Raw genomic sequence first — 27,232 nt, 5'->3', positions numbered from 1 at the left:
GAGTTTGATATGTCCCTGCCATTCTCAAGGCACAGACCATAAAAGTCTGCCCAGCACTGTTCTTGTACTAAAAGTTCTGAAGATTCTGGAATCCTAAAGAGTTTCAAGATTCCAGAATCCCAATTAGTAGCAACATTCCATGTAGAACCCCAAAGAGTAACACAGTAACATAGTAAATGACGGCAGGTAAAGACCTGAATGGTCCATTCAGTCTGCCCAACAAGATAAACTCATTTTACATGGCATGCGATACTTTATATGTATACCTGAGTTTGATTTGTCTTTGCCTTTCTCAGGACACAGACCGTAGAAGTCTGCCCAGTGCTGGTTTTGCTTCCCAATTACCTACCGGTGTTGCCACCCAATCTCTACCAAGATTCCGTGGATCCATTCCTTCTAAATAGGATTCCTTTGTGTTTATCTCACACGTTTGAATTCCATTACTGTATTGAACCAGGCTACATCAGAAATTCTTCATCTGCCTCACTTTTATCATCAGTTGTACAAGTTAAGATTGACAAGGAGATAGAGTTAAACTATATGTATTATAGGGGAACTGGTTTCCTCAAATATCAATACATATAAATACAGAAACACAGTTATGTGTACGCAAGCAAGGAAAAAATCTTTCTAAAAGGAGGAAAAACGCCTCAAAACAGACCTCTCCCGTATTTATAACGGGACAAGGGCTAGAATTTCATCATCATCATTACATAGTAACATACTACTACTACTACTACTACTATTTAGCATTTCTATAGCGCTACAAGGCGTACGCAGTGCTGCACAAACATAGAAGAAAGACAGTCCCTGCTCAAAGAGCTATGTAATAAAAGTAAGCCAAGTATAGGACAATCAAGCCATTGTGACATCACTGATAAGGTTGGCTCTTATTGGTGGACTGAGGCATTATGACATCACAATATTAGCTCTGGTTACAAGAGACTACTACTACTACTATTTATCACTTCTATAGCGCTACAAGGCGTACGCAGCGCTACACAAACATAGAAGAAAGACAGTCCCTGCTCAAAGAGCTTACAATCTAATAGACAAAAAATAAATAAAGTAAGCAAATCAACCTGCACGGTCCATCCAGTCTGCCCAACAAAACAACTCATGTGTGCTACTTTTTGTGTATACCCTACTTTGATTTGTACCTATGCTCTTCAGGGCACAGACCGTATAAGTCTGCCCAGCACTATCCCCGGCTAGGAAAGCGAATAGAATGTTGGGTGTTATTAGGAAGGGTATGGAGTCCAGGTGTGCAGATGTTATAATGCCGTTGTATCGCTCCATGGTGCGACCGCACCTGGAGTATTGTGTTCAGTACTGGTCTCCGTATCTCAAAAAAGATATAGTAGAATTGGAAAAGGTACAGCGAAGGGCGACGAAAATGATAGTGGGGATGGGACGACTTTCCTATGAAGAGAGGCTGAGAAGGCTAGGGCTTTTCAGCTTGGAGAAGAGACGGCTGAGGGGAGATATGATAGAAGTGTATAAAATAATGAGTGGAATGGATCGGGTGGATGTGAAGCGACTGTTCACGCTATCCAAAAATACTAGGACTAGAGGGCATGAGTTGAAGCTACAGTGTGGTAAATTTAAAACGAATCGGAGAAAATTTTTCTTCACCCAACGTGTAATTAGACTCTGGAATTCGTTGCCGGAGAACGTGGTACGGGCGGTTAGCTTGACGGAGTTTAAAAAGGGGTTAGATAGATTCCTAAAGGACAAGTCCATAGACCGCTATTAAATGGACTTGGAAAAATTCCGCATTTTTAGGTATAACTTGTCTGGAATGTTTTTACGTTTGGGGAGCGTGCCAGGTGCCCTTGACCTGGATTGGCCACTGTCGGTGACAGGATGCTGGGCTAGATGGACCTTTGGTCTTTCCCAGTATGGCACTACTTATGTACTTATGTACTTATGTAACCACCGGCTCTGGCACAGACCATATAAGTCTGCCCAGCACTATCCCTGTCTCCCACCACCGGCTCTGGCACAGACTGTATAAGTCTGCCCAGCATTATCCCCGCCTCCCACCCTGGCACAGACCGTATAAGTCTGCCCCGCACTATCCCCACCTCCCAACCTCCAGCCCCACCTCCCACTACCGGCTCTGCTATCCAATCTCAGTTAAGCTCCTGAGGATCCATTCCATTCATTTGCGATACAAAAACCTCCTAGTTGTAATTATTTTTTGTTTTTTTTAATTCTTAATAAAATTACTCTGCCATACAGTCTTCAAAAATTACTTAACTTAGGCAGGCTGACAACCTTCTTCTTCCCAGACCGTGATTAAACTGTGGTCAACAGGTCCCGTTTCACATACGCTGCTTCAGGACCACAGCTTTTCAACCAAACAATTTTCCTCCTTTTAGAAAGATTTTTTCCTTGCTTACGTACACATAACTGTGTTTCTGTATTTATATGTAAGGAGATAGAGTTGACAAGGATTAAAGGAGCTTTTAAACACAAACGATTTCCTTAAATTATATCATCTCTGCTAGCATGATGTACCAAAGAACAAACCAGGCTAATTCACAACCGGTTGGGAGGTCTGTGAAAGACTTCTTGCCCCACCCCCACCTTTTCTGTCCAGTATGTGTCCTTTTACCAAACATTGTGGCTCAGGAGCTCTCATGGTTAAGACTGATACTGAGTCTGGCTTTTGGTTGCTACCAGCACATACCAATAATTTCCTGATTCTGGGCGCCTACTTTCAGGTTCATTTCTATTTCGACAAACACATGCCAACGGGTTGCTCAGTGTCCTGTTCTTACTTGTAGTGTTTCACTTTTTTGCATTGGACAGCCGAGAGGGCATCAGGGAACAGGAACATCATTCACTACTTAGATGATTTCCTTTTTGTTGGCCAAGCAGTTCATCATTCTTCTCGTTGAGGTGCAAGGCAGTCCGTCAGTCCAGTTACTTGCTTATCTTTCCTAGGATTCAAGCTGCATTTCATTACTATGATTTCTAGATTGCCAGTAGATAAGCTTAGAGCTTTGATAGCCAGGACCTTGTCCACGGAAAAGATCTCTCTGCGGGGCATGCAATCTTGGCAATCTTAACTTTGCAAGTGGGGTGATTCACTATGGATAGAAGCTTTCTGTTTAGGCTATTAGCTGCAACATCTGGATTTCATAAGAGTGACAATATTCATGAAAGAGGACTTTAAGATCTGGGAATTCTTTTGGACAGATTCAGTGCAAAACGATTTGGTTACAAATTGGGTAGGTATTGGAGTGTACCAGGGGCGTAGTCAAACTTCCGTAGGAGGGGGGGTCCAAAGCCCGAGGGGAGGGGGCACATTTTAGCCCTCCCCCCAGCGCCGCCATTGCCCCCCCCCCCCACGTCTTTTCCGAGTTCTGTTCTCTGAGTCTGACGTGGCACGTACAATGTGCAGGACGTCAGCAATGCATGCAACAGCAGGAGCAGGATGGAGAGGATGTCGGCTGGCGGGGTGTGGGGTCCCCCGTCAGCAAAAGTGAAGGCTGGAATCTACGGGGGACCAGGCCCCCTCAGGCCCCACGTACCTACGCCACTGGAGTGTACTTCCAGGGCTCTTGGTTTGTGGGGACATAGCCAGATGACTGGAAGCAGGCTGGATCCACTAGAAACATCACATTCCTGGAGCTCTTCCCCATTTCAGTGGCTATTTTCATATGGAGACAGTGTTTATGTAACAAGCATGTAATATTTTGGTTGGATAACAGGACTGTAGTGGATAATATACACAGCAGTCTGCGCATTGCGTTTCTGTAGTTAAACTGATGTGTGAGCTAGTGCTGCAGTGTTTGCTGTATAATATTAATTTTCAAGCAAAGCATGTTCTGGGTCTGACTAATGTAATTTCAGTCAACAATTAGTAAACTCTGGAACTCTTTGCCGGCGGATGTAGTAACAGCGGTTAGCATTATCTGAGTTTAAAAAAGGTTTGTACAAGTTCCTGGAGGAAAAATCCACAGTCTGGTATTGAGATACACATGGGATGCCACTGCTTGCCCTGGGATTGGTAGAATGGAATGTTGCTACTCTTTGGGGTTCTACATGGAATGTTGCTGCTTATTGGGTTTCTGCCAGGTACTTGTGAGCTGGCTTGGCCACTGTTGGAAACAGGATACTGGGCTAGATGGTCCATTGGTCTGACCCAGTATGGCTTTTCTTATGTTATGTTCCAAGTGGGCTCTTATCAGACAGCTGGCTCCACAAGCAGAACAGAGTGGAGAATGTTCCAGAGCACCTGTGGCAGTCTGGAGCTTGAACATGGCGAGCATACACCAGCGGTTTCAACAGGGTTAGCTTTTCCCTCTCAGAAAGGGGCTGGAGGAGTGGTCCAGTTCCTGAGCAGAACATAGTTGAATATATTGTCCATGCCAAGGAAATGGTGGGGGGGGGGGGGGGGGTGTCTCATGTTCCTTAGTGAATGCGCAGTTAGCTGCAAAAGTTATGGGTTGCAGAGCCAACTGGAGGTGTTAAATCACCCTGAGGATTATTTCAGATATATGGCATCTATTGGTGATTCACCTTATGAGGTCTGTCTTTTTTTTTTTAGTAGCATTCTCGTTAGCCTTTTTTTTTTTCCTTGGGAGGACAAAGTTTGAGACTGATAATTCACTGATCCAAGAGGTTAGGTTATAATCCTGACATGAGGGGATTCAGTGGCCACTTGCCACATGCAGAATGCCAGAGTTTATACTTCAATGAAATCATTTGGTGGTGAGCTTTTCTCAGGATGGTTCCCTGCTGACAATATTTCAATTCAATTGTGCTTCTGCCAAGGGACTCCCCCCCCCCCCCCCAACCACTATACAAAGGATTGGCAGATGGAGATCTTTGAAATACAAGACTTAACATCAGACTTGAGAAAACAATGTTGCTGCGTCTCCCCTGCTTAATGTAATCATAGCTGTATTTTATTTTTGCAGGACCTATGACTGCAGGAGGGACAGTGTGGACTGCTGGACCCGCCAGACTCATATTTGGAAAAACCAAATATGAAAGTGCAAAACTCCTAAGAGAGAAACTTCACTGGCTCCCACTCAAGGAACGAGTTGCGTTCAAGATCTGCACGATTGTACACAAAATCATTCACGCAGATGCCCCAATCTACATGCTAAACCTTGTGGACTTGCCTCCCAGAAACGCCATCAGATCATCCCGCAAATTTCTCAATCTGCACTTCCACAGCTGTAAAGGATTAAAATATAAGCTGATACACGCCACCACCTTCTCTTACATGAGCACGCAGTTGTGGAATGCATTACCTACTGCCCTGAAAGCTATTGATGAAATAACTAACTTCCGCAAATCTCTGAAGACACATCTATTCAACAAGGCCTACAAAGAGAACCCATAGCCTTACAAAACTACCTCACCCAATTATTACAGCCCACCTTATATCCTGCCTAACACTTCCTTCTCTCTTCCCTCACCTAATCTTTGTACATTACTAATTGTATCTGATATCATGGAATGATTATGTCACAACCAAACTCAGTAAGCCACATTGAGCCTGCAAATAGGTGGGAAAATGTGGGATGCAAATGCAATAAATAAATAAATTTATCGGATGGGTTGCGCTGAGGCAAGGCCTTATGGCCGTCATCTTGGTCTGGCTAACAAGAGCATTCACATCCATTGGATGGGTTTTGGGGAACGGAAGTAGGCTCAGCTCATTCTTTTCCTTCGTCAAGGTGGAGTTAAAGTAATTATTTTGACTTTGGTGACAATGACTTGGGAGCTTGGTCATGTACTTAGTTGGTTCAGATGGCCAGGCAAGATTTGCTCATATCACACAGCATTTCATGCAGTCCTTGATTGTTTAGTCTGACATTATCCCTCGTCCGTATTATAGGCAGCAAAGAATTAGGGGGACAGAAGGAAGAAACTTAACACCTGGGTTGTTGAAGTCAACCAAATTTCATCAAGTTGATGTTTGGTGCCGCAGGGATAACAGCACATAGACTGGACATCACTTGCTACGTGGCAGGGGTGTCCTGTGCTCCAATGTGTGGTATATTGATTATTTATTTATTACACTTGTATCCCGCACTTTCCCACTCAAGGCAGGTTCAATGCGGCTTACACAGTAAAAGAAATACAGAATATTGTTAGAGAGGGTAAAAGTTAAGTATACCAGAATAATAGATGAGATGAGTAGGTAGAAATAGGCAATGGAAAGGGGAGTAAGGTGGGAGATGTAGTCTGGGCCAATGTTGTTATCATGTGGGTATGTGTTAGGTAGATGGTTCATAAGATTAATCTGGATAGGCTTGCTTGAATAAATGGGTTTTTAGTGCTTTCTGGAAGGGTAGTCTTGCTTATACGACAGCAAACTGGATTCAGTGTTGTTAGCTCTTAGGAGCTTTAAGTTTAGCTCGGCTACCCATTCGATTTGAATGCTTTTCTTAAACAGTTATTTATTTATATAATAAAGCTGCAACCAAGTTCTTACCATTTAATTAAGGTGTCATGTAAGGTTAATTAATCCTACTGCTGGGTTTATCTGGGCTGGGTCAGGGTGTCTCTGTTATTCACCAGACACTGTCATCTAGTCCAGTTTAGGAATGAAAACACTGTCCATTGTAATGCAATAAAATGACCAGTCTTTCATTAGGTTCTGAAATTTCTATTTGCTTTTCAACAGTGCATCCTAGGCCTTGAGATAAGCTTTGGCCTTATCTCAGGGCTGTTTTGTTTCAGAGAGCTCATAACCCCACCCACCCAAGCTCCAGCCTCTCTAAAATGCTTACAAGGACAAAACAAATGGCTCCTTTATCAATTTCAAAAGGAAAGGCACAAGTTAAACTCCACACAGCCTTTGCTGTCAGTCTCAAAAGTTGTCAAGAAAACCTGGGACACTTTCATTGCATGTCTAAGTGATAGGGAAGAAACACTATTTTTTCCCCCCACAAATATGTACCCTACAATCCCTAGGGTTAACACAGTTCAGAGAATTAAACTCAAAAGGTACTCTTTGTTTTGGCCTGCAAGTCTGCTAAACCCTGCCACTTTCACTGCAGTATCAACAAGAGAAAAAAACTGAAGTTGGCATGCTGATGAAAATTAGCAGAAAGAATGAAACGTTACTTTGATGTTTCATCACAGGGAATAAGAAGAATATAAAATGTACCATGCTGGGTCACACAAAAGTCAATGAAGCCCAGCATCCTGTCTGCAAATTCAAAGAGCCTTTTCCTTGGTGCTTATCATGAAAGCATTTATATGCTGCAAACCAATGATTTCTCAGTGGCTTACAAAAAAAAACCCATAATTGAACCATAACACATAAAACACTATATAAAACAGGTATAACAATAAAAACAGTTGAAAACTCAAATACATCAAATCATCAGATATAGGAGTCAACTTTTCAAAATGATTAAGGGTGCTGAATTTTTTTTTTTTTTTTTTTTACAGGTGGTACATCCCCCCCACCCCCGGTACCTTAACATCCTGTGTGCTGCAGTCTTCACCTGGGCAGTGGCAGCGCCACTCATAGGCTGCCTGCAACCTGTACCAGGACGTCTTCCCTGAACAGTCCCACCCCTCAGTCCCCCTGTACTGTGCAAATATAAGGAGATGCACATTTCAAAAACTGACATATTTCAATCACTATACTCTAGGTTAACAAATACAAATAAAACAAAAAATGGAAAATATGATAATATCATTTTATTGGACTAAATACATTTTTTCAATTAGCTTTCAGAGGCCAAAACCTCTTTCCTCAGGTCAGGACAGTATACTGCTGTTACGGTATTTTGTTCTGACATGAGAAAGGAGGGCTGGGACTCCAAACATTAGCAAAAATGTATTAAAATTAGTCCAATAAAGATATTACCTTATTTCCATTTTCTGTATTTATCTACCACACTATTTTATACTAAACTAAATATAACATTCATTTTTTCCTACCTTTGTTGTCTGGCCGTTTACTGTTTCTAATTGTGTTTGTCTCAGTCTCTTGTTTCTTCTTTCCTCAATCTTAACACTCCCCCCCTTTCCATCCAGCATCTGTCCCCTCTCTCTCCCCCTTTCCATCCAGCATCTGTCCCCTCTCTCTCCCCCTTTCCATCCAGCATCTGTCCCCTCTCTCTCCCCCTTTCCATCCAGCATCTATTTTCTCCATCCATGTGTAGTTTTTCTCCTCTTTTCCCTTTCCCTCATCTCAGTCAGTATGCATCTCCTTCCTCTCTCTTGCCCCTCCTTCATCCATGTCCAGCATTTTTCCTCTACCCCCTACATCCATGTCCAGCATTTCTCCTCTCTCTCTGCCCCTCCATCCATGTTCATCTCACTTCCTCTCTCTTCCCTCCCCTCTATCCAAGTCCAGCATTTCTCCTCTCTCTCCTCCATCCATGTGCATCTCCTCCTCTGTCTTTCCTCCACTCCATGTCCAGTTCAGCATTTCTCCTTTCTCTCCTGCCCTTCATCCATGTGCATCTCCTTCTTGTCTTCCCTCTCCTCCATACATGTGCAGCATTTCTCCTGCCCTCCCCTCCATCCATCCATGTCCAGCAACTCTCCTCTCTCCCTTCCCTCTCCATCCATATCCAGCAATTCTCCTCTCTCCCCTCCATGTCCAGCGATTTCTTCTCTCTCCCCTCCCATCCATGTCCAGCAAATCTCCTCTCTCCCCTGCCCTCTCCTCCATTCATATCCAGCAATTTTCCTCTCCCCTCCCCTCTCATCCATGTCCAGCGAATTCTCATCTCTCCCCTGCCCTCCCCGCCCCTCCATCCATCCATGTCCAGCAAGTCTCATCTCTCCCCTGCCCTCTTCTCCACCCATCCATGTCCAGCAAGTCTCCTCTCTCCCCTGCCCTCTCCTCCATTCAAATCCAGCAATTCTCCTCTCTCCCCTGCCCTCCCCTCCATGTCCAGCGATTTCTCCTCTCTCCCCTCTCATCCATATCCAGCGATTTCTCCTCTCTCCCCTGCCCTAATCTCTCTCCATCCATCCATGTCCAACAGGTCTCATCTCTCCCCTGCCCTGTCCAGCGATTTCTCCCCTCTCCCATCCACATCCAGAGATTTATCTTCTCTCCCTTGTCCTCCCCTCCATGTCCAGTAACTCGCCCCAAACACCACCTGCCCCCCTTTCAACCCCCCCCCCCCGAGTTCCGCTTCCAACCCCAGCCCGACCTGCCTGCCCTTTTCTCCCACAACAGCCCTCCATCCTCGCCTTCCTGATGCCCAGAATTTAAAATGCATTGCACCTCAGGTCACGGCGGCAGTGAAAGGCGAGCAGGCTCATCTTCAGCCTTCCCTTCTCTCTCAGTTCTGGTCCTTGTACTTGTAAAAGAGGCCCGTTTCTGGAGCAAATGAAATGGGCGCTAGCAAGGTTTTCCTCCCCAACACCCCCCCTTCTCCCTCCCTCCCTGCCTACCGACCCCTTCGTCGTTCTGATGCCATTGCTCCGCACCTCCTGAACGCACCGTACGCCATTGCTCCGCCCTCGGGGTGTGACGCTATTGCTCCGCCCTCGACGTCATCACATTTGACGCGAGGGCAGGGCCCCGAGACTTAGCGATTTCGGTGGCTTCACCACCACGAACCCTTCGAACCCTTCTTGAAGGAAGTGACAGAAGTGACGTCAGTGTCTTCAGAACGTTGAGGGTGAGTTTTATAACATAAGATGTTGCCGATCTCTGTCTCGGCACATGGAGCCCTGTTTAAGGGTAACTTCTGCCTCCCCTTATTAATTCTGATCTATGCCAATAAAAGTTTAGCATTCGCCAAACACCAACTCATAGAGAAACTAACTTTCAAATTAAAAAAAAAAAGCTATACTTTGCCACTGCATAACTTTAGGGACTATTTCCACCCAACTTGACATTTCGATTTAGCTGGGTTGAAATATTTGTTTCAAAAGTAAAACAGTATAGAGCAAAGCTGTCACTGTGGTGCGTGCTTCAATGCTACGTGCGAAGCTGCGCAAAACAGAAAGCTTATGTTGGTGGCAGTTTTAAATAAAATGCAGAGGAGTGTGGTAGCCGTGTTAGTCCACTCTTAAGGTTATCAATAGAAATCAAACAAAATAAAACATGGAAAAGAAAATAAGATGATACCTTTTTTATTGGACATAACTTAATACATTTCTTGATTAGCTTTCGAAGGTTGCCCTTCTTCGTCAGATCGGAAATAAGCAAATGTGCTAGCTGACAGTGTATATAAGTGAAAACATTCAAGCATTACTATGACAGTCTGACAGGGTGGGAGGATGGGGGTGGGTCGGAGGTATGCATGGGGACATCAAAGCATATCATTGATATTCTAACAGGATGGGTGTGGATAGGTGAGGGGAGGGTGATCAACAGAGACATACAGCTTTATGGTTTATAATGGGCTAGGAACCCCAGGTCCTTGTTAAGTCCTTTCTGTTGGGTGTTAAAATATTCAATCATTCCTGCAGAAACAGGACTATTGAGTATGAAAAAAGCAAAAATCAACTGAAATCGGAGGGTAAGGGAACAAATGAAAAGATAACAAGAGTTTCAAAGGGATCACAAAGGCAAATCCCACCCTACCAGGAGCCAGCCAACTGCCAAACTGTTATTTTAACATGCAGCTGAACAGAAGGCTCCCATAATGACAACCACAAAACTCATTTAAACTCTGAAAAGGTGACTAATGAGCTCATTCATGCTGGTTATAAATTATTCACTCCAACATTGATCCCACTCCAGATAAACAGCAAAGTAAACTTTAAACACAGGACCCAAGGCCTCCCCGGTAGACTTAGTTATGGTTGTAAAACTTTCACAAATACAGACCCTGGCCTCTTTATTGGTGTGCGGGGTGTGTGTGACAAGTTACTACAAGCAGCTGGTTCATTCATTCATTCATTTCTCGATGCCTGTCTTTTTATCTTGTTCGTATTGAAAATGAATGCAGCAGCTGCAGCAACGATTCAAACAGCTTTTGCTTTAAAAATGAAGACCCTGAATACGCAATGAAGATTTTACAAAATACCTAGCCATGGTATCTGGAGGAAGCATTAATATGCATGGCAAAGCTAATAAAACGCCACTTTTGGCCAAGCGTAGGGACCACAGTTTGCACTGACTCAGTAAAGAGAAAGTGGGCCAAACTCACGGAACTTTAAACAGAAGGCATTTTCATCCTAGTCATTTTCAAAGCAGGATATTTTCAGAAGCTTTACACATGTTTTTAATTTATGAACTTTCATATATTATACATTTGAGGGGTCATTTACTCAAGCTTAGCTCGAGTTATCTGCAGCAGGGTCCCTTTTATTCCTGTGGGCCCTGCTGCAGATAACTCGAGCTAAGCTTTAGTAAAAGACCCCCCCCCCCCTTCAATAATCCAAATTGAATGACAGAGAAAGAATTAAAGCAAACCAAAAAAATATTATATATATATATATAGAGAGAGAGAGAGATCAAAAGAGGAAATAACAATGAAATATTAGACCACAATGGAAGTACCAAAAATAAGGTAAATCAATATAGGAAAAGAAAAAAAATGTAATATCTTAGAGGCTACAGAGCGAATACAGCAAAATAAACGGTTAAGGATAAACTATGGGAACTGCCAAACCATATAGCAAACCTTCTCTATAAATCCTGACGCTGATTAGGGTGCAAGGAGAGGAGGATATTATCCACCATAAAGTACAAAACAGAAACAAGGACATTTGTAAAGAATCAATCGCCCCTACCCAAAACCAGGACTCAAGGTTTTAAGGCCAGTAAGTCCCCTCCTTCCGAGTTGGATCCAAAACAAGAATCAGGAAAAAGCACTGAACAACACTCCCATAAACAGATCCCTCACATGTCCAAGACATAATTCCAACATCATAATCTGACCAGATTCCAGCAGAAAGGTTAGTGATAAAGTTCTTAAAGTCACTAACTCTACGGTATTCTAAAAAAAAAAAACCCTATCAAATCCAAAGAGTCAATTTATGCTGTTCATCATCCAGACATACAAACTCTGGACACTCAACTCAGATCAAAACTGGCAGTAAGAAGCAGATAAAAGATAAGAGTCCACTGTCCTGAATAGTGTCTCAAAGCTGGTCCAAAATTACTTCAGATCTTCCTGCATCTACTATTGCTACTACTTATCACTTCTATAGCGCTACAAGGCATACGCAGCGCTGTACACCTTACATGAAAAGACAGTCCCTGCTCAAAGAGCTTACAATCTAGATAAGACAGGTAAACAGACAGAACAATTAAGGGTAAGGGAATAAATAGGTGAGGATAAAAGGACAGGGCAAGTGAGTAGTGGTTAGGAGTCAAAAGCAGCGTCAAAGAGGTGGGCTCTTAGTCTGGACTTGAAAACGGCCAAAGGCGGGGCTAGACGTACAGGCTCGGGAAGTCTATTCCAGGTGTGAGGTGCAGCAAAATAAAAGGAACGAAGTCTAGAATTAGCAGTAGAGGAGAAGGGGACGGATAAGAGAGATTTATCTACAGAACGGAGTATCCGAGGGGGGGGGCGTAGGGAGAGACAAGAGTGGAGAGGTACTGGGGAGCGAATGCACTTATAGGTCAATAAGAGAAGTTTGATTTGAATGCGGAAACGGAAAGGGAGCCAGTGAAGTGACTTAAGGAGGGGGCTAATATGAGCATAGCGACTTTGGCGAAAAATGAGTCGTGCATCTAGACTCAGCTAGGTGGCCTCAGGTCATTGATGCTGTTTATCCACTCAGGCACTCCTCCCATTCCCCTAAACTGGGGAAGAGCCGGTATGTTCCCCTCCATGGGAGCAGCAAACCTTACTCCTCAGACAGTGAGGCCCCCCCCCCCCCCAGCTGGAGTGGTTCCGAGTTGCAGAAGTGCGCTTCATATATCGCTTTAACCAATGGAGGAGTGGTTAGTGCAGTGGCCTAAGAATCTGGGGAGCTGAGTTCGATTCCCACTGCAGCTCCTTGTGACTCTGGGCAAGTCACTTAACCCTCCATTGCCCCTGGTATAAAATAAGTACCTGAATATATGTAAACCGCTTTGACTGTAGTTGCAAAAACCTCAGAAAGGTGGTATATCAAGTCCCATTTCCCTTTCCCTATTTGAGATTCTACATGGAATGTTGCTACTATTGGAGACTCTAGATGGAATGTTGCAGGACGTCAGACTCACAGAAACAGAAGCCTGCGCGGCCGCATTGCTGATCTGCAAGGGCAGGCTTCTACATGGAATGCTGCTAGTGGAGGAGTAGCCTAGTGGTTAGTACAGCGGACTTCGATCCTGGGGAATTGAGTTTGATTCCCACTGCAGCGTCACTTAACCCTCCATTGCCCCTGGTACAAAATAAGTACATGTATATGATAAGGAAACCACTTTGATTATAACCACAGAAAGGCGGTAATATCTACCTCCTTTCCCAATGTATATTCAAAGTTCTGCCCTGACCTCTTGGGGCCATTACTGGACAGACATTACAAATCTCAAAATTTGGCTGTACAATGTGGGAAGGGTCTTCAGGCATGGAAGGGTAAGTCTGGGCTTTTCCCCCTTTCTTCCCCATCTCAGTACGGGAAGAACTCCTAGTGATCACAGAGCTCAGTCCAACATAAGCACAAAACATCCAAAATCCAAATAGGAAAGAAGGTCTTTTTTTTTTTTTTTCAAATACTGTTTCGAACAAAGTTTTGTGCTTTGGACATTTTGCTTTTTTAGTTCATTTTTGAAAAAATAAAACGAATAAATGCAATAAGTAGAGATTCATGCCATTGGGATGGAGGAGGAGCCAGCATTTTCAGTAGACTGGTCCCCAAGACATCCCGGGAGAGCAATGGGGCACCCTAGAGGGCACTTCTGTGCACTTCACGAAAATACTCCCAGGTGCACATGTCATCTTTGCTCCCTTATCTAGTCCCCTGAGCCCTCCAAATCCCACCCAAAACACACTGTCCCCAATGTACACCACTACAATAGCCCTTACGGGTAAAGGGGGCACCTATATGTGGGTACAGTGGGTTTTGGTGACTTTGGGAGGGGTCACAGAATCCACCACAAATGTGACAGGTAGAAGGAGATAGGAACCTGAGTCCCCTACTCTATAGTGCACTGCACTGACCACTACACTACTCCAGGGACCTGCATGCTGCTCTACTAGACCTGACTTTCACATTTTTTAGAGGTGGGAGGGGGTCAATGACCACTGGGAGAGTATTGGAGGGTCAGCCCTGATTTTCTCCAGTGATCATCTGATCATTTGGGGCACCTTTTTGTGCCTTATTCATTTTGAAAACTGGTCTAGACCAAAATGTCTAGTTTTAGTCCTAAACATTTTTGTTTTGTTCCATTAGTCTCCGAGACTTAAGACTGAAGCCTACATGTCAGACCTGTTAGACTTGCCACCCAGGAACGCTAAAAGATCATCCCGCACATTCCTTAATCTTCACTTCCCCAGCTGTAAAGGTCTAAAATACAAACTAACGCATGCGTCAAGCTTTTCTTACCTGAGCACGCAGTTATGGAACGCATTGCCGCTCAACTTAAAAACTATTTATGAACTAACCAACTTTCATAAATCTCTGAAGACCCACCTCTTCAACAAAGCATACCACAAAGATCAACAATTGTAAATGTAACACATCTCCTTCTTACCTATAATCGGAACTGTTTTTTCTTATATCTGCCTGTGTAATTCTATTATGTCATCCATGATCTCTATGTAACACCAATTGTTATCTTCCAATCTGATATCTACCAATAACGATACATTGTAAGCCACACTAAGCCTGCAAATTAGGTGGGAAAATGTGGGATACAAATGGAACAAATAAATAAATAAATAAAATTATGGCTGTAAAACCAAGTCAGTGTTAGGCACGCCCTAATCCCGCCTTTGAAATGCCCCCCCAACACGCCCCCTTGTGATTTGGACACTCTGCAGACTAATTGCATAAACGTCTGCAAAATAAGGGCCCAGTTTACTAAGCCACGCTGTAGGCGCGCAAACGTTTTAGTGCGAACTAAAAATTAGTGGGTGTCTCTATCATTAGCGCACGCTAAAAAGTTGACGCGTCTACAGCACAGCTTAGTAAATAGGGCCCTAGGTTTTAAAAAGACCGATTTAGACATGTTGAAAACAATAACGTCCAAAGTAGGGTATACACAAAAAGTAGCACATATTAGTTTGTCTTGTTGGGCAGACTGGATGGACCATGCAGGTCTTTTTCTGCCGTCATTTACTATGTTACTATGTAAACGGTGTTTTATGACACTTTTTTTTGGTGTTTTCCTCTTTCCAAAAATGAGCCCCATTACTGGGAGCAGGTCTTGGACGGGTTTGCATTTATGAGTGTGCTTTTGAAAATTCATCTGTAGTGCTTGTAAATTAAACTCAGGAAATCTGCACATGTTGAAGGGCAGGAGGTAATTTTTCAATGGGACGGCACTAGTATAATTTTATACAAATAGCTCTAGGGTGCTGATGAATAAAGTTTATATAGGTAAGCTATTCCTATAATGTTACATTTGCTACTTGACTGGTGGAACTTAAATGTCTAGGTCAGCCATTTTTCAACCATTGCCCTGGCACATTGGTGTGCCGTGGATGATCCGTAGGTGTGCCGTGGGACTCAGAGTGGCTGTGGTGGCTGGCAGAAATCTCCAGGCCCTGCCAGCGAAGATGTCACCAAATGTGACCAGAAGCTCCTATGCATGGCTTAGTAGTCAGCAGGTGCTTCCTGAGCTACTGATGCTGGTACTTTGTGCACGCTCAGTTTTCACACATGCACTGAGCACCGGCGTCGGGCACATCTTCTGCTGTTAGTAGAGTGATACAGCGAGTACAAGAGCTCTCCTTCATTCCTTTGAGCTTTGTCTGAAAATTGCTTTTCTTCTCTGGCTCAGGGTAAGTGAAGTGCGAATCAACGCTGCTGTTGAAGCTTCTTTCTCCTGCAGCTGATTGCCGGATTTTTCTTCCTGGTTTTTTTTTTTCCTCATTTCTTAGGAGCTCTTAAACTTTTATCTCGCCTTTATCAAACAATATTATAGACTAGTGTTTGCTTTTTTTTAAGTTAAGGGTGTGTGTGTGGGGGGGGGGGGCGGAGAGAGCAACTCAAGAGGATGGGAAAGGGTGGAAAGGATATATATCCTTAAAAAACTGAGAGTGTGGCTCAACAATTTTAGTATCTTGTCAGTGTGCCGTGAGAGGAAAAAGGTTGAAAATCTCTGGTATAGGTTATACTGGTAGCAGCTACTTCACCTCTCTCTATATAACTCCAACCCTTGCCCCTGGGTCCCTTCTCTCCCAAAACATAAAGGGCCCGATATTCAGACCGCGGGAGTTAGCCCAGCTAACTCTGAGCCTAGATATTCAATGCCGGACAGTTTCTGGTGACCAGCGTTGAATAGCCGGTTTACTTTTAGCCAGTCCAAACTTAACTGACCAAGCTGGCATTCAGCACTGGCCAGTTAAGTTTGAACTGGCCAAAGACAGGCCTGGTATTCACGCGGCCAAATATGGCCACCAAACTTAGCCAGCGATGCGCTGAAAATCGGCAGATAAGCCAGTTATATCACACAATATATATATCATACATATTACCATATGTCTGGATTTACCCGGACATGTCCTGTTTTTGAGGACATGTCCGGGCGTCCGGACAGGTTTTGCCAGTGGCGGGCCTATCCTAGCCTCTCCTTCCCTTACTATCTACTGCCCTGGTGGACTAGTGACCTCTTTGGGGCAGGAAAGAGCCCTCTCCTTCCTGCCCGGAGCACTGCCCTTGCCCTGCATCCTGTTGCTGTGACGGTCTCGGGATTCAAAATGGCCGCCGAGAGTTGAAGCGGCCTCGCGAGACTTCACCTCTCAGCGGCCATTTTGAATGGGAGGGGAGGTGACGGGGGCAGGGAGGGGAATATGTGACCCAGGGGGAGGGGAATATATGACAGGGGCAGGGCGAAGATGTGAAAGGGGCGGGGCATGGGCAGGACACGTGCCCTCTTTTTGAGAGGACAAAATATGGTAACCCTAAATATAACTAGCTAGCCGCTAACCACGAATTTTCAGCAGGTCACGGCCAGCCATGTCCCACTGAAAATTCAAGGATAGTCGGTTATGGGGAACTTAACCAGCCAGGTGCCAATCCTGGACGCTTACATGCTTTTCAATATCGGGGAGGGGGGGGGGGTATAACATTTAGCCATAGAGTGACAAATATGACAAAGGTTTGGCATTCTGCAGCCAGAAATATTCAGTCAAACCAAAGGACCTATACAGTTGGCACCTGCTGCCATCCGTACAGTTCTTTTGAAATTTGACTTCCAGGTGTAAATTTAAGTGCATATATTTCCTAGGGTATTTTTCAAACGGAAGTATGCACACATTTTGCTTTGAGAATTCACCAAATCCCACACAAGTGTATATATTAATTTGTACATGTACCTTAAGAATGCGTGTGTAAAATTCTCCTCAGGTAGCCTTACATAACTAATAATATATGCCTAAATTCATAGTTTGCTTTTTTCCCCAGAGCTAGAAAATATCTGTGTGAGAAATTACAAGGTGAAGGTAAACACCACCGGCAGGAGGTGGGCACAGAGGCTGCTGCCTCAGCCTCCTCTCTCCTCACTCTTTCATCTTGGTGAACTGCTGGCAGAACAACCAGAACCCTGTGGACCACTTGTTCCTCCTGCTGACGACATACCGGCTAGTCAGTCAGGGGATAAAGCACATTTTTGTACCAAAAACCTGTATATGGGCCCCTCTATCTCTTATTAACACCCAGTTTAAAGAGTGAACTTCAGGATGCGCTCTACCACTGAGCATCTCTTTTCACACATGGTCCCACTTTTCTTTCCTGAGTTTGTCGCTACTGACTTATGCAAATGAGGCCTCAGGACGCGTCTCTGCACATGGCCCTGCTTCCTTCCACACGCTCCACGGGCAGCCCGTGGTTAACTGGACTTGGCATCCAAATCTTTGCCTTTCTTAAAAGGGCTGCGGTACAATAAGCTCACCCTAAAGCACACGATCCATGCATCCACTAGAATGCATTTCTAACACTACTAGAGTTACGCAGCGCTGTACAATTTAACATAGAGGGACGGTCCCTGCTCAAAGAGCTTACAATCTAAGAGACAAATGAACGGTTAGTCCAATAGGGGCGGTCAAATTGGGGCAGTCTGGATTCACTGAACGGTAAGGGTTAGGTGCCGAACGCAGCATTGAAAAGGTGGGTTTTAAGCAAAGACTTGAAGACGGGCAGTGAGGGGGCTTGGCGTAAGGGCTCAGGAAGGTTGTTCCAAGCATAGGGTGAGGCGAGGCAGCATGAGCGGAGCCTGGAATTGGCGGTGGTGGAGAAGGGTACAGAGAGGAGGGATTTGACCTGTGAACGGAGGTTACGGGCGGGAACGTAAGGGGAGATGAGGGTAGAAAGGTAGTGAGGGGCAGCAGACTGAGTGCATTTCTGCAGATAATACACAAGAATCATGATTTATTATGAATTTGCTCTACTGCCTTTTCAGACCAGCGTGATGCCGAGTCCGGAATGCTCATCTTCAGATGTGCATAAGACAAAAAGTCCACTTTTCTCCAAAAGCAATGCACTCCTAGCATCCAAAACTTCTCTTGCACAAGACAACTGTTTATTCTTCCAGTCAGCTCCAACGTAAACCTGCTACAAAAATAAGCAAGATACAGACAAGAGTTTACCTTCATCTAGAGCAGTGAATCCAAAATCCAACATAAAATTTAAGCCCCACAGTGCCTCTGTGCACAACTTAAGTTCCTTGGTGAAACTGCAAGACAGAACTTTGCAGGGAAGGCAGCCCAGCAGTATTAACAAGTCCTAACTTATCCGAGATTCTCCACCTGACTAGATTCCTGTGCCATGGATTGCTGAAGGGTGTTGGCAAAGGATGTTATGACACACACTATCACATGTCTTCCCCCATAACCTGTTGAACAAGCGAGTGGAGTTCACCTCCCAGTTCATTGCTGAGAAAGTTAGGAGCAGCCCTGCTATACAGCCTGTTACCCTCTCCTAAGGACGCCCACTGTGATGTCAGTTTTGTGTCTGAATAAAAACAACTGGGAGACTGCAGAGAGAGAATCCAGCAGTCCTGACAGGAGTTAATGAGCTACTGTGTGCCTAATTATAAACCAGATACATAAGGATAATTGCCACTGACCTATTGCTAAGTCTTTCAGTTTTGTAGGCCTGCTTCAACACACATGCACAGTACAAAACTGTCCCCCAAGGAAAGGGGTTTTAAAAAAATATATATTTCATCCAGCGTAGCTGCCATTACAGCACTAGACAAACATAGAGAAATGCACTGTATACAGTCACAATCTGCTGCTTTTCAGACCATAAACCAATGCTGTTCTTGTTTATCAGTTGGCAGGATGCTTTGTAAAGGAACTCGGCTTGTTATACACTGTTTTCCCCCTGGAGTCCAAAGACATTACTTCATAAGTATGTCTCAACTCCTCTGGCTCACAGCCCGAGACTGAAGCCTGCTCCTGATGCCGGTCCTGTAACTTGGCAGTGTGGGATTGGGCAGCCTGGAGGCACAGCAGCACCGTCGTTGTCCTTCCTACCTTTTCTAATCCAGCTATATCGTTTTCAAGATGAAGCAACCCAAACTGCACACAGTATTCAAGGTGAAGTCATTACAGAGGCAATTATAATCTTCTCTGTCTTCTTTTCTATCCCTTTCCTAATAATCCTTAGCATTTTGTTTGCACTGAGCAGAAGATTTCTGTGCATTGTCCACCAGTAGCATAACTACGTGGGGCCTGGGCCCCTGTAGATTTGGCCCTGGACCCCCCTGCCGATGACCCTCTCGACTCCCCCCCTTCCTGACGCCAACCCGCCGTCACCTACCTTTGCTGGCGGGAGACCCCAGCCAAGGTCCTCTTCTTCCGGGACGTCAGACTCAGAAACAGAACGAAGCCTTGCACCGTAAGAAGAGGACATCGACTAGCAGGGGTTGGGGTCCCCCACCAGCAATGGTAGGCGACGGCGGGTTGGTGTTGGGAAGGGGGGGGTCAAGAGGGTCGTCGGCAGAGGGGGGTCAAAGTTGGAGGTGGTAGCGGTGGCAGTGGGTCGGCAAAGGCGGGGGGGGGGGGTCAGCGGCGCCGGGAGGGGCTAAAATGTGCCCCCTCACCTCGGGCTCTGGATCCCCCTCCCGCCAAAGTCTGGCTACGCCCCTGTTGTCCACGATGATATCTAGATCTTTTTCTTGGGTGATGACGCCTAAAATGGAACCCAACATCAAGTAACTATGATTTGAATTACTCTTCCCAAATATGCATCACTTTGCACTTGTCCACACTAAATTTCATCTCCCATTTGGATGTCCAGTCTTCCAATTTTCATATTCTTCCTGCAATTTCTTATAGTCCACATGTAACTTAACAATTTGGAATAGTTTTATGTCATCTGCAAATTTAATCACCTCAGTTGTTCCCATTTTCAGATCATTTATAAATATGTTAAAAAGCACCAGCCCCAGCACAGACCACTGTGGTATGGCACTATTCACCTTCCACTAGAGAGTAATGTGTGGTGTGGATAAAGGTCAAAATTCAAAACAAAGCAAAAAAATCCACGCAATGAGAAATAACAATCAGGGAAAAAGCCTCAAAGAGCTTTAGAGACTATAAAATCAGTCTCAACAAGCTAAACGAACAAAATAGTTCTTTCATCGTAGGCAAAAAACCCTAAGGCCCCAGCTACGTAAAATCTCTACGGCCACAGCGTAGAGATTTTACATAGCTCGGGCCTCAGGGTTTTTTGCCCATGATGAAAGAACTATTTTTTTGCATTGTTTTGACTATTCACCTTCCTCCATCGAGAGAATTGGCTATTTAAGCCTACTCTCTGTTTTCTTTCTTTTAACCAGTTCCCAACATTATCTCCTATCCCATGGTTTATAAATTTTTGTTTATTGTTTATTAAAACTATTTATACCACATATAACTGACCAGCAGATCTCAGCTCTATACAGATTTTTAAAAATATATTAAACTGAAAAGAATGCTATAATCAAGATAGGAAAGAGGGCAGCACGCAAACAGAAGCACTTATAAGCAAATTATAAATCAACTATAAAGAGGGTGACTGGTCACCCAAACAATCAGCACTGGACAAAGAATTGTCATGGTCTCTCTGGTATATCCTGGGATTGGGAATTGAAAGCAAGAGAGAAAAAGTGAGTCTTAAGTACAGTCTTAAGTCCAAGGTAGGAACGTTCATTGTGAATAAAGGGAGGAAGGTCATTCCAGAGTTTGGGAGAGATGAAAAGAATCCTGAGGGTCTAGTAGATTCATAGTGCTTTTTTGGATTGGCTAGGGCTAGGCGATTTGAATCTAAAGAAAGAACACGTGCCGGGGTACAGAGAATGGTCAGAGTGGATCAATAAGAAGGTTGATTCAAGTGATAAGCTTTGTATGTCAAAACAAGAATTTTGAATAGAATTTGTTATCAATAGAAAGGTTGCTTATTTCCGATCTGACGAAGAAGGGCAACCTTCGAAAGCTAATCAAGAAATGTATTAAGTTATGTCCAATAAAAAAGGTATCATCTTATTTTCTTTTCCATGTTTTATTTTGATTTCTATTGATAACCTTTAAGAGTGGACTAACACGGCTACCACACCACTTTACTTAGAATAGAATTTGGAAACTGATAGGAAGCCAATGAACACAGATGAAGAGTGGTGTAATATGATCAAACTTTTTAGCTTTGCAGAGTAAACAGGCAGTGGTGTTTTGAAGAGTTCAGAGACATTTAATTTTGGAACTTGGTAAGTCTGCATAACCAGAATTACAGAAATCTAACTGAGAAATCACAAAGCATGGCAGGCTGTGTAAAGAGATGGAAAGATCTAAGACGGCATGTAAGGAGTGGAGGAGTGGCCTAGTGGTTAGGATGGTGGACTTTGGTCCCGGGGAACTGAGTTCAATTCCCACTTCAGGCACAGGCAGCTCCTTGTGACACTGGGCAAGTCACTTAACCCTCCATTGCTCCATGTAAGCCGCATTGAGCCTGCCATGAGTGGGAAAGCGCAGGGTACAAATGTAACAAAACAAAAAAAAGTAACATAATACATGTAAAATCACAAAACTGGATTTTACTACTTCGGAAATTTTTTTTTTTGAATGAGAGTTGGGAGTTGAACCAGATAGCCAAATACCTAAAGGTGGAAACGGGGCAATGGGATGGCCAGAGTTAGTACAGTATAATGTTTGGTTGAGACAACTGTAACCCAGCAGGTTGCCGTCTTGTTGTTTATAAACGCTTTCTTCCATGAACAGCGCAATATCCACTCCATTCCCAGATATACCGTCAGTAGCCAACCGAGGTCCTTCTCCGTGATTTTCTTCATGAACACTGAAGAGAAGTATTTGTTTGGCATGTTCGCTTTATCTTCATCACTTTCCACATAGTTACTCTCAGCATCTTACAGGCCACCGGTGTTCCATTCCTAGCTTTTCTGCTTTCCCCAATATATCCGAAAAAGGTCTTGTCACCCTCTCTTTACATCTTCAGCCATGTTTTCTTCCACCTGCACTTTTGTAGCCAATTTCCCTCTTTGCTTCTTTGAGTTTAATCCAGTAATCTTTTCCGTGATCCTCTTGTTGTGTTCTTCTGTATTTCTTGAATGCAGTCTCTTTGGCCCTTAGTTTTTCAGCCAATTGTTTACAGAACCATATTGGTTTCCTGCTTCTCTTGTTTTTGTTAACTTTCCTTGTATAAAGATCCACTGCCGTATTTATAGCAGCTTTCAGTTTGGACCACTGCGCTTCCGCTTCTCCAATGTCTACCCCTGCCATCAGCTCGTTCTTTAAGTATCCCCCCAGTTTAACCAAAATCAGTACATCTGAAATCCAGTACTTTTGAGTTTTGTGCGTCTGCACTCGGCTTTCGCTCTTATATTAAACCATATCGTGTGATGATCACTATTGCCTAGGAGGGCACCCACCTGGAAACACTACCTCCATTTGTGAACATTAGATCCAGTGTTGATCCTTCCCTCCTGGGTTCGGTCACCATTTGTCTGAACAAAGCACTTTGACATGCATCCAAGATCTCTCTGCTTCTTTCCAATTCTGCTGACGAGATGTTCCAATCCATATCAGGCAAGTGGAAATCTCCCAGCAACAGTGCCTTCCCTTTCATGCCAAGTTTACAGATATCTTTGATCAGATCTTTATCTGGAGCCAGCATGAGCAGTGCGTATTAGTTGCTACTCACTGACGGTGAAAATCTGCTATTTAAAAGGTATGCGGGGGGGGGGGGGGGGGGGATGTTTGAGAGATTATATGGCATGCAGGTGAGAGACGGAGAGACCAAATCACTTGTGGGACAGGGTGGAGTTCTTCTGCCCACCCATTTTGAGCCCAGGCCCACCCACAATTGGGTGTCTGGCTACGCCCCTGCTTTATTCTGCCCAATTACGGGTGACGTACAGTAGCACAATTACAAACTTCGAGGATCCTGAAGTGCTCTCTCAGTTTACAGCAGAGCTATGTCCCGGTGAAATGGAAACCAAGTAACTCCAAGGATAAGCCCAAGACCACTGCTAGCTTGATGAATCTGAGATTAAAAAAAACATGCTCACTTTTCATCATTGCTTACTGAGGCAAGTGTTGTCTGCAATTCTGTCCTGTGAATGAATTGGAAACTTAATACCTTAGAAAAGTTATGACTGGCTCTTTCTATACTATTGACAGAAACTCAAAAAATAAATAAAAATAAGTAAAAAAAACAAAACAAAACAACAACCAACCACCTATATTTAGTTACATGATGGCAATTAGATCTGCTTATGCTGTATTGTTTTGCAGGAGACAGAGCGAGGCATATTTTCAAAGCACTTCGACTTACAAAGTTACATAGAGGGGAATAATCAAACGGCGCCGGTGAAATACATGCCCGGTGATGTATTTTGGCGGCGGCGCCACAAACAGCTGGCCAGACCCGTATTTTCAAAAAAGATGGCAGGCCATCTTTTGTTGATAATACGGTTCCAGCCAGCCAAATGCCTTGGATTTGGCCGGGGTTTAAGATGGCCAGCTTCGTTTTTTAGCCATAATGAAAAGTTATGTCGGCCATCTCAAACCCCGGCCAAATCCAAGGCATTTCGCCGTGGGAGGAGCCAGCATTTTTAGTGCACTGACCCCCTTGACATGGCAGGGCACCAACCGGGCTCCCTAGGGGTCACTGCGGTGGACTTCAGAAAAGCTCCCACGTGCATAGCTCCCTTACTTTGGGAGCTGAGCCCCCCAATCCCCCCGCCCCCAAAACCCACTACCCACAAATGTACTGCACCCACTAAAACTGCTCCAGGGACCTGCATACAGCCTCTAGGACTTATAGCTGCTGTATACCTTTGGCACACCAGTTCACACCTGAAGAGTAATCTCTCTGAAAAAGTCCTTTATTTGAATACGCACGTTTACTCACAGTTAACTGCAGATCAGAGGTTGTGCCCCACTGGCAAAGAGTCCCCTGGTACTAAGATGAGCAGTAGGTCAGAGCTGGCACAATGGTGTACAATGCCCTCTTTCAGCACCATTCAAGGTAAGAACTACGTTCTCTAACGTGGGTAACACAGGAAAGGGAACTAAAACAGGCTTACAAAAATGGCCACTACCGCATGGACTACAACAGGAAACAAAACAGGGCACACTCTGACCCAGTAAGCAGAGGGAAAGCACCAGGGGAGTAGAGCCTACCAACTACCAATACCTACACCCACCACAATGCATTGCTGATGTGACTCTGCAGTGCAAATAACAGAAAAGGTGTCACACTCACCCCAGAGCCACATCACAAGCAGGAAAAGGCTGTCGGAGGACAGAACACATTCTGCTGTCATGGAGGTGGGTACGGCATTTGAGGCTGGCATACAGGCTGAAAAAAAAAGTGTTTAAAGTGGGGTTGTTTTGGTGGGAGGGGGTTAGTGACCACTGGGGGAGTACGGGGAGGTCATCTCCGCTTCCTTCCGGTGGTCATGTGGTCAGTTTGGGCACCTTTTTGAGGCTTGGTCGTGAAAATAAAAGGACCAAGTAAACCTGGCGAAATACTGCTTAACGCCGTTTTTTTTTCCATTATCGGCGAAAGCCGGCTATCTGGTAGCCACACCCATACCCGCCCATGTCCCGCCTTCGCTTCGCCGCTGACACGCCCCTTTGAACTTTCGCCGGTGAGGCGACGGGAAAGCGGCGATGCTGTCAAAAAAAGCAGCTTTCGATTTTGCCGCTTTTCCGAGATCGCCGGCCATCTCCCGATTTGTGTCGGGAAATGGCCGGTGATCACTTTCGATTATGAGCTGGATAGTAACCTATAAAACTTTTTAAGTCTTAGGGGGTCTTTTACTAAAGCATAGCTGGAGTTATCTGCAGCAGGGTCCATAGGAATAAAATGGGCCTGTTGCAGAAAACTCAAGCTAACCTTTAGTAAAAGACCCCCCTAAGTGTTTTGAAAATGAGCCCCAGGGTACAACAAATATGTGTGAAAACTATAGAACTGTTTCTAACCCGGGGTTGAGTGGGAACCCTGACGATTGGGTCCACTGGGCTACAGTTAATAGTTTAATCAGTTTTTCAGCTCTGTGCTTTTTGCTATCATTTTTACTGTGGTGTGGATATACGATTGTTCATCTGACCTGACATACAGAAAAGAAATTTCTAATCTAGAATGTCTAATCTCATTAGTCTCTTATGGCCTGTTCTGCTTGTGGTTTACTTATATAATGTACGTGATTGAGTGCTAATATCTCCCAGGGAGTATGTTCTGCAAAGTGTTGCCATTAAATGTCAAGGGGATTAATAACCCTATAAAAAGAAAGAAAACCTTAGTATATTGTAATAAGGAACAGGCAGATGTCATGTTCCTGCAAGAGACACACTTTAACCATTGACAGTTGTTGAAATTAAAAGATATAAAACGCGGAGGGACATTTTCAATATGACGTCTAAATCCAACTTTGGATGTTTTGTGAAAAACGTCCAAAAATCCAGTAGAGAATATGGCCATTTTCAAAACAGAAAAGTGTGTATCTTTTTGTTTCGAAAATGGCCATTTGCTGGACATTATTGAGCTCCGTGCGTCTATCTTTTAGGACCATTAAAAAAAAATCCAAGTGAAAAATCCCCCCCCAAAAATCAAGCCACAACCATTACCCCTTGTATGTATGGAGGAGCCCTCCAAAACCCACCAACCACCTACTGTACTCAACTGTACACCAACTGTACTCAACTGTGTCACCTATATGTGGGTACAGTGGCTTTTTGAGGGCTCACACTTTCCACCACAAGTGTAACAGATAGAGCGGGATATGGGCCTGGGTCCCCTTCTCTACAGTACCAACCACTAGGCTATTCCAGGGACCTACTTGCTACTCTAATAGGACTGGCCATAACATCTGATGCTGTCACAGAGACTGGTATGTACTGTTTCTTTCACATCTTTGGGGGATGGGAGAGGGTCAGAGACCACTGGGGAAGCACGGGGGGGGGGGGGGTTAAACTTTAATCCCTCCAGTGATCATCTGGTTTGGGATAGGCGAAACATTCCTCAGGAAAGTTCAAATTCTTTACACAAGGCCTACAGCCTAGCTAAGGGTCAATGGGTACTTATTGAACATTATTCTTTTATAAAAGGTAACATGCTCCTCTTTGCTTTTTAATGTTGCAATTGAAACCTTTATCTTAGCTACAAAAAGAGGTATTTACTTTACCTACTAGCTAACTGTTGTGATGCACAGCCCACTCAGTTCTTTCGAGAAGCAGCCCATTTTTAGTATTTAATGTGAGTTTTTTAAAATATATTTTTCAGAGTGGCCTAGTGGTTAGGGTGGTGGACTTTGGTCCTGGGGAACTGAGGAACTGAGTCACTTAACCCTCCATTGCCCCATGTAAGCTGCATTGAGCCTGCCATGAGTGGGAAAGCACATGGTACAAATGTAACAAAAATAAAATAGATACTATTGGAGATTCTACATGGAATGTTGCTACTATTGGAGATTCTACATGGAGTGTTGCTATTCCAATAGCAACATTCCATGTAGAAGGCTGCGCAGGCTTCTGTTTCTGTGAGTCTGACGTCCTGCACGTACGTACGTGCAGGACGTCAGACTCACAGAAGCAGAAGCCTGCGCGGCCACATTGGTGATCTGCAAGGGCCGACTTCTCTAGTGGAATAGCAACATTCCATGTAGAATCTCAAATAGTAGCAACAGTGGAGGAGTGGCCTAGTGGTTAGGGTGGTGGACTTTGGTCCT

At 44.3% G+C, this 27,232-nt stretch overlaps 1 protein-coding gene across 3 annotated transcripts in view; it reads right to left on the bottom strand.

The window, feature by feature from the left end:
• FOXN3 (forkhead box N3) overlaps window positions 1-27,232 on the bottom strand; it is a 500,879-nt gene that overhangs the window by 287,604 nt on the left and 186,043 nt on the right. Inside the window, exon 1 of one of the 3 annotated variants that reach the window (XM_030213919.1) lies at window positions 18,648-18,736. The exons of the other annotated variants lie outside the window; for them this stretch is intronic. The gene's annotated coding sequence lies outside the window, so the exon portion shown is untranslated. Of the gene's footprint in view, window positions 1-18,647; window positions 18,737-27,232 lie in introns of those variants that run through there. 3 annotated transcript variants of the gene reach the window in all.

The sequence above is a fragment of the Microcaecilia unicolor genome, chromosome 9, assembly GCF_901765095.1.
Source record: "Microcaecilia unicolor chromosome 9, aMicUni1.1, whole genome shotgun sequence".
Classification (NCBI taxonomy): Eukaryota; Metazoa; Chordata; class Amphibia; order Gymnophiona; family Siphonopidae; genus Microcaecilia; species Microcaecilia unicolor.
This window is presented reverse-complemented; position numbering and strand designations above follow the sequence as displayed.